The 15587-nt window shown below is 36.1% G+C and overlaps 3 pseudogenes; all 3 read right to left on the reverse strand.

The window, feature by feature from the left end:
- Nucleotides 1-5502: 5502 nt before the first annotated feature.
- Nucleotides 5503-6535, reverse strand: LOC138858893 (stalled ribosome sensor GCN1-like; annotated as a pseudogene).
- Nucleotides 6536-6546: 11 nt separating this feature from the next.
- On the reverse strand, nt 6547-9268 carry LOC138855761 (stalled ribosome sensor GCN1-like; annotated as a pseudogene).
- A 1549-nt stretch (nt 9269-10817) lies between these two features.
- Nucleotides 10818-14796, reverse strand: LOC118681464 (stalled ribosome sensor GCN1-like; annotated as a pseudogene).
- Between the last annotated feature and the right edge of the window lie 791 nt (nt 14797-15587).

The following is a 15587-nucleotide window of genomic DNA, read 5'->3' on the forward strand; positions in this document are numbered from 1 at the left end:
TTATCAAAGGTGCCGACTCGAGTATTTTTGAGAATATTCGAGATCGAGTCTAGGACTAAGTATAAAAGCGGAGATTGCGCGTCGCGGTCGTCAGTTGACTATTAGCGATCGGAGCGATAAGTTACTACCTACTTAAAAGCTCGCTAGCGAGAAACTAGTGTTCATTGTTTTACTGCCTGCTGTATTATGTTGTCTCAGTTTTATCGGTATATTTCTTCACTGTAGGTGCTAAATTTAGTCTCTTATACGCAGTAACGATTGTGCATTATTTAAACCCCACTATCCTGACGTGTAACATTATAAATAAAGAAGAATGGAACGTTGGCTTAAAGGTGTTAAACGTGTTGCAACAACATCTTCTAATAACGCTGAATGTTCAAAAGCAGTGCGCACGGAAAGAAATATGATGCATGTAACACAAACTATCAACGAAAAGGCCACGGAGACATCATATTTAGTTAGCTATCGCATTGCACAAGCAGGTGAAGCGCACACTATCGCTGAGAATTTAACAAAACCATGCGTATTAGACATAACAAAATGTATGCTCGATGAAAAATCTGCAAAGCATCTATCTACTGTTCCGCTATCAAACGATACTGTTTCACGACGAATCCATGATCTGGCAAGCTACGTCAAACAAGAACTAGTTACACGTCTACAAAATACACGAGTCGCCTTGCAAATGGACGAGTCGACTGATGTCGCTGGTTTGGCTATCCTGCTGGTTATTGTGAGATATCCATATAAAAGTTTTTTTGAAGAAGACAAGCTTATGTGTTCACCGCTGCTTACAAACACTACCGGGGAAGAAATTTTTAATAAAATGAATATATTCTTTGAAGAAAATAATCTCAGTTGGAACAATTGTATTGACATTTGTACAGATGGAGCCAAGGCGATGACAGGTAAAACAGCTGGAGCAGTGTCACGAATGAAAAATAAAGCACCTAATTGTAGTTCCAGTCATTGTATTCTGCATAGACAAGCACTTGCGATGAAGCAAATGCCGTCAAATCTAAAATTAGTTATGGATGAAGCTGTAAAAATAATTAATTTTATCAAATCACGACCACTACAATCCTGTTCTCATTATTGTGTGCAGATTATGGCAGCAAACATAAAACACTGCTGCTCCATACAGAAGTGCGATGGCTGTCTCGGGGTAAAACTTTAACAATGCTATTTGAACTCAGAGCCGAGTTACAAATGTTTCTTTCAGCAGATACTTCTTCTAATTTGAAGGACCGTTTGTATAATAAAAAATTGGTTGTTTCGATTGTCTTTTATGGCGGATATCTTTCAAAAACTTAACGAATTGAATTTATCGTTGCAAGGCAAACAGGTAACAGTGTTTCTTCTCCCGTTCCCAACTACATATTTGTGCGAAACAGGATTTTCTACTTATGCAGCCACAAAAACAAAATATCGCAATAGACTGGACTCCGAAGCTGATATAAGACTCCAACTTTCTTCCATCAAAGCTGATATCAAGCAATTGATGAACAATAAAAAACAGTTTCATACCTCCCACTAGTTAGAATTTTTCTTTTTTAAAGTTTTATATTATCGTCCTTGCCAAGTGGTGAAGTAAATAATAATTAGTCACTGTTACATTTTACTTTTATTATGCTGATTAATAAAGAATACACTTATAAAAACAATTGTTTTATTGTAGGGTTCCATCAAGTATTTTGCTTCCCAAAAGGGTTCCGTAATTAAAAAAGTTTGAGAACCACTGCTCTACAGAATCAAAGGCTGTAAAGAAAATTTATTCAGGCCGCAAAGTTTTAGAAGCGGTTTTGTTTAAATATTTCAATATTAATACTCTGGTTCTATATAGAAATTCAGCTTTCTCTGTCAGACAATTAATTGTAGAACTTCAGGAAGTCCTTACTTCTGAGTTAGGCAATCAAAATGTGCTAATTGTTGGAGATTTTAACGTTTGTTTAATGTCTACAGGGACTGCAATAAGAAATCTACTCCAAGAAAAAAACTTCAGTTCCCTGCTTGGTGCAGAATATTCAACTACACCTGCCGGTACACAACTTGATTGGGCATTTTCAAACATGGATCCTTTCCGTGTAAATGCAATTACTTTTGAGACAGTCCACAGCTATCATGACAGTATTTGTGTCTCAATTTCGAACTAAAGTTTCCAGACTTAGTGCAATAGGTCTTCATTTTTTTTCCAAATATAATCGAATTGGAATGGTATAGGAATTTTGACAATAGGTTTTAAGACAATTTTAAGAAAAATATGTAAATAATCTACTTAAGAAAATTTAAATTATATATAATTTGTTATTATATATGACATTATTGTATAAATATATGATAGAAATTAAATAGTATAAGGAAAAAAGAAATATAATATGGATATATGTATAAGAATCTATATAAAAATTTATGTTTAATATTGTAAATATTATATGCAAATCAATATAATAATATTATATCATTTTTAAAGTTGTTAATATTTATTATTTTTAAGCTAAACACGTATAATAATATCGATATAATAAATAAAAAATGTTGTTCATTGTCCAAAAACGATTTCTTTTCATACTTCTCAATACAGTTGTAATGCATTCTATATAAAATCAATTATAAGCGTATACAAAAAACACAAGAACGATTTCTCTTAATTTGAGTAAATTTAGTTTACAAATTGCTCTAATTATTTTCACTGTGAGTGAAAAGTAAATAACTATGGCAACAGTTCCTACTTCTAATTATTAAAATATATATAAGAAGTCTCAAACGAATATACCATTTAACTTTGCGAGAGTATAAAATGTTCGGTTGCATCCGAACTTAGCCCTTCCTTACTTGTACTTACATAGTATATCCGAAGTTGAGGGTAGAGGCTTTTTCGGAACTTTTTCAACATCCGAAAATTCTGTGAGTAACTTGCCTAGGGTCATCTTATTGAAAAATGACAATTTTGAGGGTGAGATGGGTTTTTCAGGTGCGGCTCCGGAAAGAATGCAACCGAATTCAATTTCTTGCGCCACTGTGAATTATTTGTGGGTACAGATAACTTTCGATAAGGATGTCGACAAGTCTGGATTATAGAAGTGAGGGTCAGCTAAGCTAAAACCGAATTCTTTATTGAAAATTATTATATCAAGTGAGTGAGTGGTTAAGTTATCGGTTAAAGTTTTTAAGATAAACGCGTGGGTTCTTATCTTAAACTCCTTTTTTGATGGTAAACGAAGGGTGAGTTCGCAAGTTGTAAAGAACTTGCACTATGGCAGTAACTTGCAAAATCTGCTTCCTACTTGAGTTGTGTGGGTCTTGGGTTTTACTTTCAGTGGGCAGTAAGAGGGTTGCGGATTTGTATTGGGGTTAAGGGGTACTATTATTGTTGGAATCAAGAGGCGGGTTTGAGGTTCTTGAGCCTTGCGGGAGCGGGATGAGGCATCCCTATGCAGACGAGTATTATGTTGCAATCTTTAAATTATATGTTTTTTTTTTAATTTTAGTTTATGTACTCACAATTTTTTTCCACGTATGTATTCCTTACTGCTTTTAATTCCAAGTGAGTTGATTGGGTAGGTGAATATAAAAATCCTGATTGATTGATCCAATTGAGTATTTTTGTGTGTGGTTGTTAGGGGCTATATGTAGAATGCAATTTATGTGTTATTTGTAAGTATAGACTTAAATATAAATATAAATTTAATATAGCCTGATGTAGGTTGATATTCCCGCGTAGGTTTTGGTGCTGCTGCTGTTGTTGTTGTGCTGCTGGGGCGATCTGGTTTCGCGCCTTTTTTGTCCGTCGGTGTTGATATGTATATTCCTGGCTGCCGATTCGTTCTTATTAGATTGACGAGCTATATTGGTGCTGTTGAGCCTTTTGCATTGTCCTCTAATTTGTATTGTATTTATACGAGTTTGGAGAACAATGCAGGGATGTGTTATTTGGTATGAAAAAATATTATTATTCCAAATATTAAATAATTTATTTTTATTAATTAAATTTTTATTAAATTCCATATTTTTATTTGCTATCAAAAAATGTTTATCTTAAATATTATTATTTTTGAATCACCCTGCTGTCTCTTCAATTGATTTGTTCCGCTTGAGATATGTGGAAATACGCCTAACAGAAACGCAAACATTTTACGCATACTTTGTGATCGTGTTAGATGTATTTCCGTCAGAAATTTCTTGACTCTGTCCCCACTCTCAAAGCCCGCGATAGAAACTATATAATAACTTAAAAAGTCTTCTGGAGAAGTCTTCACACTATATATTATTTTAACATCGAAAATCGATTTGCACAACTTTACTGTGAAGAATTACTGAAAATGTCTCTGTTGACAAATTGTTGCGCTTTGTATTTTATTTAAATGGATTTGCGATAAAAATGCTCATGCAATTAGCGAAGAATGTGAAAGAACTAATTTCGAAACTAGTGGAAGCTCTTGGCAACCATTGCCAAGTGTTGTAGCAGTTTCGTTCTCCCCGAAATTCGGAGGGTTTACGCCATTCTGAAACAATCGTATCACTGCAAAAAATTAGCAAATTTTGCAATATTTCGTGTTTGCAAATTATTTGGATATTAAAAGGCAGCAACTAAACGTCTTTTTCAGCAAATGGGAAACTCTTGTTGATTTTTGTAGCCAAAGTTATTTAAAATTGTCTGCATTGTTCACGGAAGGAATCGTTCTCTTGATTTATCACATTGAGTTTTGGATCGATTTAAATCTACAGTTACTTTTGGCCCAATATACACATTTCACAAGGCTCCCAATTCAACTAATTATCTTTTGTCATTCTGTTGAGTTCTGCAAACCTCCCATCGGTTTTGTCGACATAATCTTCTTTTAAATAGCAGGAAGTTACTTTTTTAAATATATTTTCCATTCGACTAAACTCGTAATACATATAACATAAGGCTACTTGCTGCTACTTAAGTATTGAATGATTTTCAAAGTTATTCAAGCAAATTTTTTTCAGTTTTGCACGTTGCAAATTTCTGTTAATCAAACTTCTAATTCAGCAATACTATATACGCAGAACCATTGATTGAGTGTAAGAGAGCACTAGAAAGATAGGAGAAAAGGGAGCAAGGGAGCTCTTACTTTAGAGGTCACTGCGCTCAGTTATTTTTTATCTTCGCTAATTGAAAAGAGCAACCGATATGCGATTCCTTCCGAATTCATATTATATATCCAATATAAAGAAAATAGATCTGTTGACATGAAACGTTCAAAATCCCGGTATAAATCCGTAAGACCTTGTGCAGGCTCGAAAAATCTAGCAAATCCGAAAAAATTCGCAGACCTAAGAGCACTACTATACGAGAGTTTAATTCTACTTTCTAATACATATACATATATGTCTATTATATTTAAAATAAATCAGATCAAAAAGACAATTTTTAATAATAACTTTACAATGACGCCAACTAGTTTATCTTTGATTATTATTATATAATCTCTGTCTTTTTTATTATGCAATTAATTAATTATTCATTTACAGCACATAAGACAAAATCATTTCGGAGAATTCAAGTAGGAGTACTTCAAGCTTCAAGCGTTAACTAGCATTGGCACGAGCTGTTTAATAACATCTGGGCTCATCTTATCAATAGCTAACGTTTTTGCCAAGTAATTACAGCTTTTAGCAACAATCTGTTTTATTTCGTTGCTCTTGTGATTCATAGCCCTTGTAAGGCATGAAACTATTATTGGAGAGAACAATATATCATTCGACATATAAAAGTGCAACAAACGCGTCATTGCGCAAACACCACTGCTTGCAATATTTATTTTGTCTGATGAAATACTAGAAGTGATAAATTCTATCAACTTGGATTCATATTTCGAAGTAATAATTACAGAACTCTCTTTCAATGCCACAAACAGGACTGCGGTTCGTCCGTGTTTTAATAATACGTCACCATTTCCAGCAACGAAGATATGAAGCTCTAATAAATCATCAACTTGTTGAATCGATAAATATTTCAAAAGTGCTCCTGAACAACCTGCAGAAGCATATCGAGTAATTTCTTCTGAATTTCCTATCATATTTAGTAGAGTAGCGCTTAATTGTAGCTTTAAACATTCAGACATTTTTCTCCAGCTAAATTAATACTTAAACGTATTGCCGCTAACATAGTTTCACGTATTGTGAATTTCATTAAATATTGAATCAGGCTGTGAATGTATGATAACCAATTCAGATATTGCTTGCCCAGCTTTCATGCGAATTGTTTCAACATGACTCCAACTTTTTTCAATAAAATAGCTAATGTTTCCAGTACAGCTGCCTTGATACCTGCATTAAAGCGATCTCCTAGAATTCGAATTAACGGTCCAGTTATTTGAACAACAGATGGCTGTAAAGATTGAGCAATAATTTCACCTAATCCTTCAGCTGCATTTTCTGTACCATCTGGCATTCCATTCAAAATTGCTTCTCGAAAGACGGGAAGTAGAGGCGTAATTCCTTTCTGAAGGCAAAAGCCCGGCAGCTCGGATCCTTTAATTTCACTCGATGCAAACCGAACAATTTGTCTAACTTCACACACTAGAGCAATTTGAGAGTGTCGACAATTGTCCGAACACCGATTTCGTCTGTAACTGACAGTATTACTGCTTGACAATAATCTAATTCTTGGTACTCATAGGCAGTTCCTTGTGCATCGGAAAGTGCATGTAGCAAAGCATCCAGAATTTTTGGAAGGTACTTTGTTAATGCATCCCCTGCCACCGAAACTAATATGGAAAGGGCTTTTGTATTTACTGGAGTTGATGTTAATTGGGGAACAAGATATGGCAATACCACTCGAGATTTAATTGTCATCACTTGGCGAAGGCCATCTAATGTATATTCTGCAACAGTTGGATCAGGGTCGTCACTTCTCAAGCATTGAAGGTAAAATATCGTCTAAAGCACGTGAGCCAACAGTTGAATGTAAAGATTCAAAAGTTTTTGCCGCGGCTCCTCTCACCTCAGGTAAAGGATCCGATAAAGCTTTTCTTACTGTTGGAACTAGACTGTTAACGAACGACAATACCATTTTTTTAGAAGTTGAGGTCATTATTTCCGATAGGCCAATGCAAACTCCTTGACTTTGATCTGGATGTTCCGAATTAAGTCCCTTCTCTAATATTGGTATTATTTCGGGAAGTACTCTCTCTCCCAATTTTCTCACCAAATCTCCTAACGTTCGCGCAGCAACTTAACGTTTATCATAGCTGGTGCTTGCCAAACATCCTTATAGTAAACTAAAAAATGTAGGTAAGTCTTCCTTTAGTGTGCGTGGTGTGTTTGTTACTACGACTTTCCAAAGATGTAGGATACATCACTCCGGCCCATATAAAGGCCTGAAAGAACTCTATTTCGCCTTTCTTCGCCTAAAAATCTTATTATGGCAGTATGTGACTGTTCGGTTCCAAAATTATCATCTTTACTTGCCATTTCTGTAGTCATTTTTCCAGATACGCCCGATATTATGTATAGCAAATATCCTAATAATTGAACTGAACTAAACCGTATTCTCCAGTTATCATCAAATAAACCCTTCTCTAGTTCAGAAGGAAGAAGCATCACTGCTGATTCGGCGTACAAATTCACTAGGCGTTGCCCAGCTGTTAATGCTGTGTCCCGATTATGCTCATTCCCATCAGCCAATGCTTTTAATATAGGATTAATTATTTGGCCAATATAAGGAGTAAAAATCCTTAGGGAAAGGCCCTCTCATATATATAAACATCATTGTTTATCCATCTTTCTCATGTGGGGCAATATCTGTTCTTTCCGCAGTTGTGATAATATCTGGCATTAATTGATGCAACTTTTGCACTCCTAAACCGCCAACCACTTCGGCAAGACCTTGGGCAGCTCCACTGCGGTGGACACTGCTAGATTCTGATGTCAAGGTTTGCACCAACCATGGTATTATTAGATCTTCAAATGAAGATTCACCTATTCCACGAACCATAGCTCCTAATGCTCTTGCAGAGATGGCTCTAACCTCCGGCACGGGATCAAGAAGAAACATCTTTAGACAAGGAATTATATTAGGCATATATGTCACATAATCCTTTTGATCGGTAAGAGAGTACATATTACCTATGATTTGAGCTGCCATTTTTCGAGTCTCGGTAGATCTATCCATGAATGCTCTCTCAACCACAGGCATTATTAGGGCCAAAGATGGTGCATCTATAAAATGTACAAATTTTGTTTGAAGTAAACTGTGCAAACAATTTGAAGTATTTTTTGATGGATCTTCTAAAGCTGTCAATAATATAGGAACGATAGCTTGAATTTCGGGATCTTTTTATTACGGATCCTATTACTTTGAATGCGTCAGCACCAGCTTCCTGCTCTTTAGTATGCGAGTCACCAAGTACTTCGATTAGTTTTGGAACTATGTTAGGTAAACATGATGACAATTGTTTGGGTGCACAAAATGCCATAGCTCCGAGAAGTTCAACCGAAGCTGTCTTCGTTCGCCAGGAATGTTCATCAAAAGCATTAAGTAACGATGGAAGAACAAGCTTATCTCCATGTGCCGAAAGTTTACCTATAACTACTTTTTCCGTATCATCAGCTGCTTTCCTAACGTATTGAGAAGAGTCTCCAAAGTATTGCAATAGATGAGGTAGTACATGAAAAATGTAAGGCTCAAATAAATGTCCAAGGGTTGTACATAATACTTCAAAAGCAAAAAGTGCACCTTCCATTGATTTATGATTTTTTCTCTTGTACAAATTTCGTTAATGTTGACGTTATATCGAATTGTTTCAATGACGAAAATCCCAAGCCTTTCACAATGCCCGCAATTCCATTAGCTGCACCCCTCCGCTCTCCATACTTATCAGATTTCATAAGTTGTTGCAATAATTTCTTTATAATTTCAGGAGCTTTATCTTTCACCGATGAAACTAAATGTGGTAAGCAATTAGCCACAGCTTCTTGTACTTGCTGAGAAGGTGTTGACAGAGCTGAAATTAGTCTTCGCACTATCGGTTCAATTCTAATATAATCAGCTTCCAAGTGTCGAGCTAATGATCCCATTAAAATGACCACAGCTTGTCTAACGTTATCGAAGGTTTGTGATTTCGGTGCTTTGTCTAAAACGTCTTCGAAAACTGGTAACAAGTTGACTATAGTTTCTTTTCCATGACAATCCACTATACAAAGAGCAGATGCAAGCATTTCTTTATGGACAGTTTCATTACGATCTCTAAATCCTTGCGCTACCATAAATTGCATAATTTCGTTAACGTCGTCAACATCAAAAAATTTGGAAACCTGTGATCTTGATATGCCAATTCCTCTTCGAGGCACCTATTTATTTATAGCAGGAAAAATTTCTCGATCGAATTGATCCAATTAAGGAGGAATCATGGTCAATTTTTCTCTGTATATATCGAATAAAGATTTTGCTGTATATTTTACCTGTTGATGATTAGTGGAAAGTAATTTCACAAGAGAAGCAGAAGCAGCTTTTTGTATACAAAGCTCCTTATGTGTGACAAGCAAAAGTACATCATCTAATTCCGGTGGTACAAATTTAGCCGATTCCCACAAATCTGAAGCTAATATGCGATTTTCACCCGAAGTGTAATATTTAGCAATCCACAATTGAAGTGAGTCCCTCTATCTCATCGTTAGTAGCATATGCACAGTAGTCTTCCCCAGAACTTAAGTTTGCCACTTACAAAAGTGCACCTACGGCTTGTGTTTCAACTCTGCCTTGGTACATATTTATAAAAATGAGTAGTAATTTCGACATTTCTAAACGAGGCATGTACTTTGGATGGTTGTAGTCTGTCACTTCACCAAACACCGTAAAGCCTCTAATTTCAATATGACATTCAATCAATTGAATACCAATCAACAACAATTTTTCGCTGTTCACTACGAAATTTGTCGCAAACGCTCGTTTTAAAACTCGAATGTATATGTGAAGGACGGTGCGCTAAATAGAGTGTTTGATGTATTTTTATGTCCATCAGTCTATTTAATGTTGTAGACACAATGAATTCGGTGGCCGATGTAAAAAGAAGCACCAAATACGAAAAATAAGTTAATCGCCAGGATCGGTGTTATATGGAAAAGGTTTATATAACGAATTAAAAATACGTCGAAAAAGGTAGCGCGCAGGTTCGTAGTAGTTAGTTGTGTTTGTGCATGTTGTACTCAGGGATTGAGTGTGGTGGTGTAATCATGTGTAGCGTTCTCGATATTGAGTGCAGTATGGTGTGTTTCATTAGGGTGTGGCAGTTTTACCACAGTAGAGTGGTGTGTATATGAAGGGGTGGCTTATCTCATTTAAACAATCAGGATGACAGTATATTAAGAGTTGATGGATGTTGAGTAAAATACTTTTGAAGATCTCGTTCAAATCGTTTGTTATCCATTCATTTGGCAAATCTATCCGTGGGTTTTCTAATCGTACGGTCATTACAGCAATATCTCTACCCAAGTCAAAGCTATCTTCAAAGCATGCTTCTCGAAATTTGAAATAAAGTTTTGCCAACGATTCAGCTGCGATTGGACATGTAAGTAACTTTAATAATTGCATTAATAACTTATGAAAATGTAATGAAACTGCTTTAGGATTTCCTGCGAATGCCGCTTCTAACATAGATATGGCATTTTTTAACTTTTTATCGAGAATGTTTATCTTTTATTATATCTGTCCAATACAATAACTTAACAACAAAAATATTTTTATTTTTTTATTTCGAAATAAATAATTTATTCATTTACAGTACATAAGACAAAATCATTTCGGACAATTTTAATAGGGTGTATTCTTACATCTATAATTTTACTTCAATTCAATATTGTGTCATCAAATTCGCAACCACTTCTAAAAGTTGACAAACATAGCTAAAAGTAGTATCGTTATCACGGAGATGCAAAATTAAAACTAAAGCTATCCCAGAATTAGACTTTACATAACCATTTTTTTCTTTGGTACCGTTAACCAGCATTGGTACGAGCTGTTTAATAACATCTGGGCTCATTTTATCAATAGCTAACATTTTTGCCAAGTAATTACAGCTTTTAGCAACAATCTGTTTTATTTCATTGCTTTTGTGATTCATAGCCCTTGTAAAGCATGAAACTATTATTGTAGAGAACATAATATCATTCGACATATAAAAGTGCAATAAACACGTCATTGCGCGAACACCACTGCTTGCAATATTTATTTTGTCTGATGAAATACTAGAAGTGATAAATTCTATCAACTTGGATTCATATTTTGAAGTAATAATTGCAGAACTCTCTTTCAATGCCACAAACAGGACTGCGGTTCGTCGGCGTTTTAATAATACGGCACCATTTGCATCAACGAAGATATGAAGCTGTAATAAATCATCAACTTGCTGAATCGATAAATAATACAAAAATGCTCCTAAACAACCTGCAGAAGCAGATCGAGTAATTCCTTCTGAATGTCCTATCATATTTAGTAGAGTAGCGCTTAATTGTAGCTTTAAACATTCAGACATTTTTTCTCCAGCTAAATTAATACTTAAACGTATTGCCGCTAACATAGTTTCTCGCATGGACGGGTCGTCATTAGATTTTATCCCAATGTGAATTTCATTAGATATTGAATCAGGCCGTGAATGTATGATAACCAATTCAGATATTGCTTGCCCAGCTTTCATGCGAACACTTCTGTTCGAGTCTTGTAAACCCTTCAAAAATGTTGTTTGTAACTGCGGTAAAAATTGTTTCAACATGACTTCAACTTTTTTCAATAAAATAGCTAATGTTTCCAGTACAGCTGCCTTGACACCTGCATTAAAGCGATCTCCTAGAATTCGAATTAACGGTACAGTATTTCACCCAATCCTTCAGCTGCATTTTCTTTAACATCTGGCATTCCATTCAAAATTGCTTCCCGAAAGACGGGAAGTAGAGGCGTAATTCCTTTCGGAAGGCAAAAGCCCGGCAGCTCGGAACCTTTAATTTTGCTCGAAGCAAACCGAACGGCTTGTCTAACGTCACACACTAGAGTAATTTGTTGAGTTGGATCTAAAGTTTTCACAACTGAGTTTATTCCCATGAATTTTGTAAAATGTCGCGATTGGAATCAGCCATTAGGCGTAATAAACTGCGTAACAATTGTGGAACATATTGGGAATAATCACCTGGAGAGTGTGTACAGAATACACAAAGTAAACTGGACGCCGACTTTCTTATATTTATGCAATCAGATTTTGTTGACATCATTAGAGTGTCGACAATTGTCCGAACACCAATTTCGTCTGTAACTGACAGTATTACTGCTTGACAATAATCTAATTCTTGGTACTCATAGGCAGTTCCTTGTGCATCGGAAAGTGCATGTAGCAAAGTATCCAGAATTTTTGGAAGGTGCTTTGTTAATGCGTCCCCTGCCACCGAAACTAATATGGAAAAGCCTTTTGTGTTTACTGGAGTTGATGTTAATTGGGGAACAAGATATGGCAATACTACTCGAGATTTAATTATCATCACTTGGCGAAGGCCATCTAATGTATATTCTGCAACAGTTGGATCAGGGTCGTCACTCCTCAAGCATTGAAGGTAAAATGTCGTCTAAAGCACGTGAGCCAACAGTTGAATGTAAAGATTCAAAAGTATTTGCCGCGGCTCCTCTCACCGCAAGTAAAGGATCCGATAAAGCTCTTGTAACTGTTGGAACTAGACTGTTAACGAACGACAATACCATTTCATGAGAAGTTGAAGTCATTATTTCCGATAGGCCAATGCAAACTCCTTGACGTTGATCTGGATGTTCCAAATTAAGTCCCTTCTCTAATATTGGTATTATTTCGGGAAGTACTCTCTCTCCCAATTTTCTTACCAAATCTCCTAACGTTCGCGCAGCAACTTAACGTTTATCATAGCTGGTGCTTGCCAAACATCCTTATAGTAAACTAAATAATGTAGGTAAGATTTCCCTTAGTGTGCGTGGTGTGTTTGTTACTAAAAATTTTCAAACATGCAGTGACGCTTGTCGCACCAGCAGTGATACATCACTCCGGCCCATATAAAGGCCTGAAAGGACTCTATTTCGCCTTTCTTCGCCTAAAAATCTTATTATGGCAGTATGTGACTGTTCGGTTCCAAAATTATCATCTTCACTTGACGTTTCTGTAGTCATTTTTCCAGATACGCCCGATATTCTGTATAGCAAATCTCCTAATAATTGAACAGAACTAAACCGTATTCTCCAGTTATCATCAAATAAACCCTTTTCTAGTTCAGGAAGAAGAAGCATCACTGCTGATTCGGCGTACAAATTCACTATGCGTTGCCCAACTTTTAATGCCGTGTCCCGAACATACTCATTCTCATCAGCCAATGCTTTTAATATAGGATTAATTATTTGGCCAATATAAGGAGTAAAATCCTTAGGGAAAGGCCCTGGCATATATATAAACATCATTATGTATCCATCTTTCACATGTGGGGCAATACCTGTTCTTTCCGCAGTTGTGATAATATCTGGCATTAATTGATGCAATTTTTGCACTCCTAAACCGCCAACAAGTTCGGCAAGACCGTGAGCAGCTCCACTGCGGTCGACACTACTAGATTCTGATGTCAAGGTTTGCATCAACCATGGTGGTAGATCTTCAAATGAAGATTCACCAATTCCACGAACCATAGCTCTTAATGCTCTCGCAGAGATGGCTCTTACCTCCGGCACGGGGTCAAGAGGAGACATCTTTAGACCAGGAATTATATTAGGCAAATATGGCACTAAATCCTTTTGATCGGTAAGAGAGTACATATTACCTATCATTTGAGCTCCCATTTTTCGAATCTCGGTAGATCTATCCATGAATGCTCTCTCAACCGCAGGCATTATTAGGGCCAAAGATGATGCATCTATAAAATGTACAAATTTTGTTTGAAGTAAACTGTGCAAACTATTTGAAGTATTTTTTGATGGATCTTCTAAAGCTGTTAATAATATAGGAACGATAGCTTGAATTTCGGGATTTTTTATTACGGATCCTATTACTTTGAGTGCGTCAGCACCAGCTTCCTGCACTTCAGTATGCGAGTCACCAAGTACTTCGATTAGTTTTGGACCTATGTAGTTAAACATGATGACAATTGTTGGGGTGCTCAAATTGCCATAGCTCCGAGAAGTTCAACCGAAGCTGTCTTCGTTCGCCAGGAATGTTCATCTAAAGCATTAAGTAACGTTGGAAGAACAAGTTTATCTCCATGTACCGAAAGTTTACCTATAACTACTTTTGCCGTATCATCAGCTGCTTGCCTAACGTATTGAGAAGAGTCTCCAAAGCATTGCAATAGATGAGGTAGTACATGAACAATGTAAGGCTCAAATAAACGTCCAAGGGTTGTACGTAATACTTCAAAAGCAAAAAGGGCACCTTCCCGTGATTTATAATTTTTTTTCTCTTGTATAAATGTCGTTAATTTTGACATTATATACTTATCAGATTTTATTAGTTGTTGCAATAATTTCTTTATAATTTCAGGAGCTTTATCTTTCACCGATGAAACTAAATGTGGTAAGCAATTAGCCACGGCTTTTTTTACTTGCTGAGAAGGTGTTGACAGAGCTGAAATCAGTCTTCGCACTATAGGTTCAATTCGAATATCATCAGCTTCTAATTGTCAAGCTAATGTTCCCATTAAAATGACCACAGCTTGTCTAACGTTACCGAAGGTTTGTGATTTCGGTGCTTTGTCTAAAAAGTCTTCGAAAACTGGTAACAAGTTAACTATAGTTTCTTTTCCATGACAATCCACTATACAAAGAGCAGATGCAAGCATTTGGGATATTGATATGGCAATTCCTCTTCGAGGCCCGCATTGATCTATAGCAGGAAATTAGCTTATGTGTGACAAGTAAAAGTACATCATCTAATTCAGGTTGTACAAATTTAGCCGATTGGTACAAATTTGAAGCAAATATGTCATTTTTAGAACCCAGAATGTTAGTAAGGTGCGGTAGGACTATAGCTCCTTCTACAATTCGTTTATCCGCTTTGGGGGATATTAGGGTAATGGGGCAGATTCTGTGAGTTTTGGACTACTCTTCCGCCTATTCCCATAATTTCAAAATTCGATTGTTTTGATGGCAGTTTTAGCCTTTTTTGTGCCCTACACGCTATGAAGGATTTTTGTGATTCTTGGTCTAGTTTACAGAGTTCTCCTCGATGTTCGATGGAGATGACTTCTGTGGGTAGTAATACCCTATTTTGTATTTCGCTGTGTAGCGTTGGAGTGTTTTGTGCCTTTAAGCAATATGGTGTCTTTTGGCAATATTCGGGATTTGCTTTTGCAGTTAAACCCTTGGTTATTTTTTTATAAGCGCTGCTTTGGGGTGAGCTGGGAAATGTGCTGTAATGAAGCATTGAGTTGTGTCTTTTATGACAACAGAAACAATTATATTTGCTCTTACAATTTTTATAAGTATGCGCATGTGACAAGCAATTTGTACAAAGTCTTTTTGATCTAACAAAATTATTTCGTTCGTTAACTTTTTTGTATTTGAACTTCTCGCAAGATTGTAGTTTATGCCCTCTTGTACATAGTTCGCATGACGTATGTTTATTCTGTTC

Source organism: Bactrocera oleae, chromosome 2, assembly GCF_042242935.1.
Source record: "Bactrocera oleae isolate idBacOlea1 chromosome 2, idBacOlea1, whole genome shotgun sequence".
Lineage (NCBI taxonomy): Eukaryota > Metazoa > Arthropoda > Insecta > Diptera > Tephritidae > Bactrocera > Bactrocera oleae.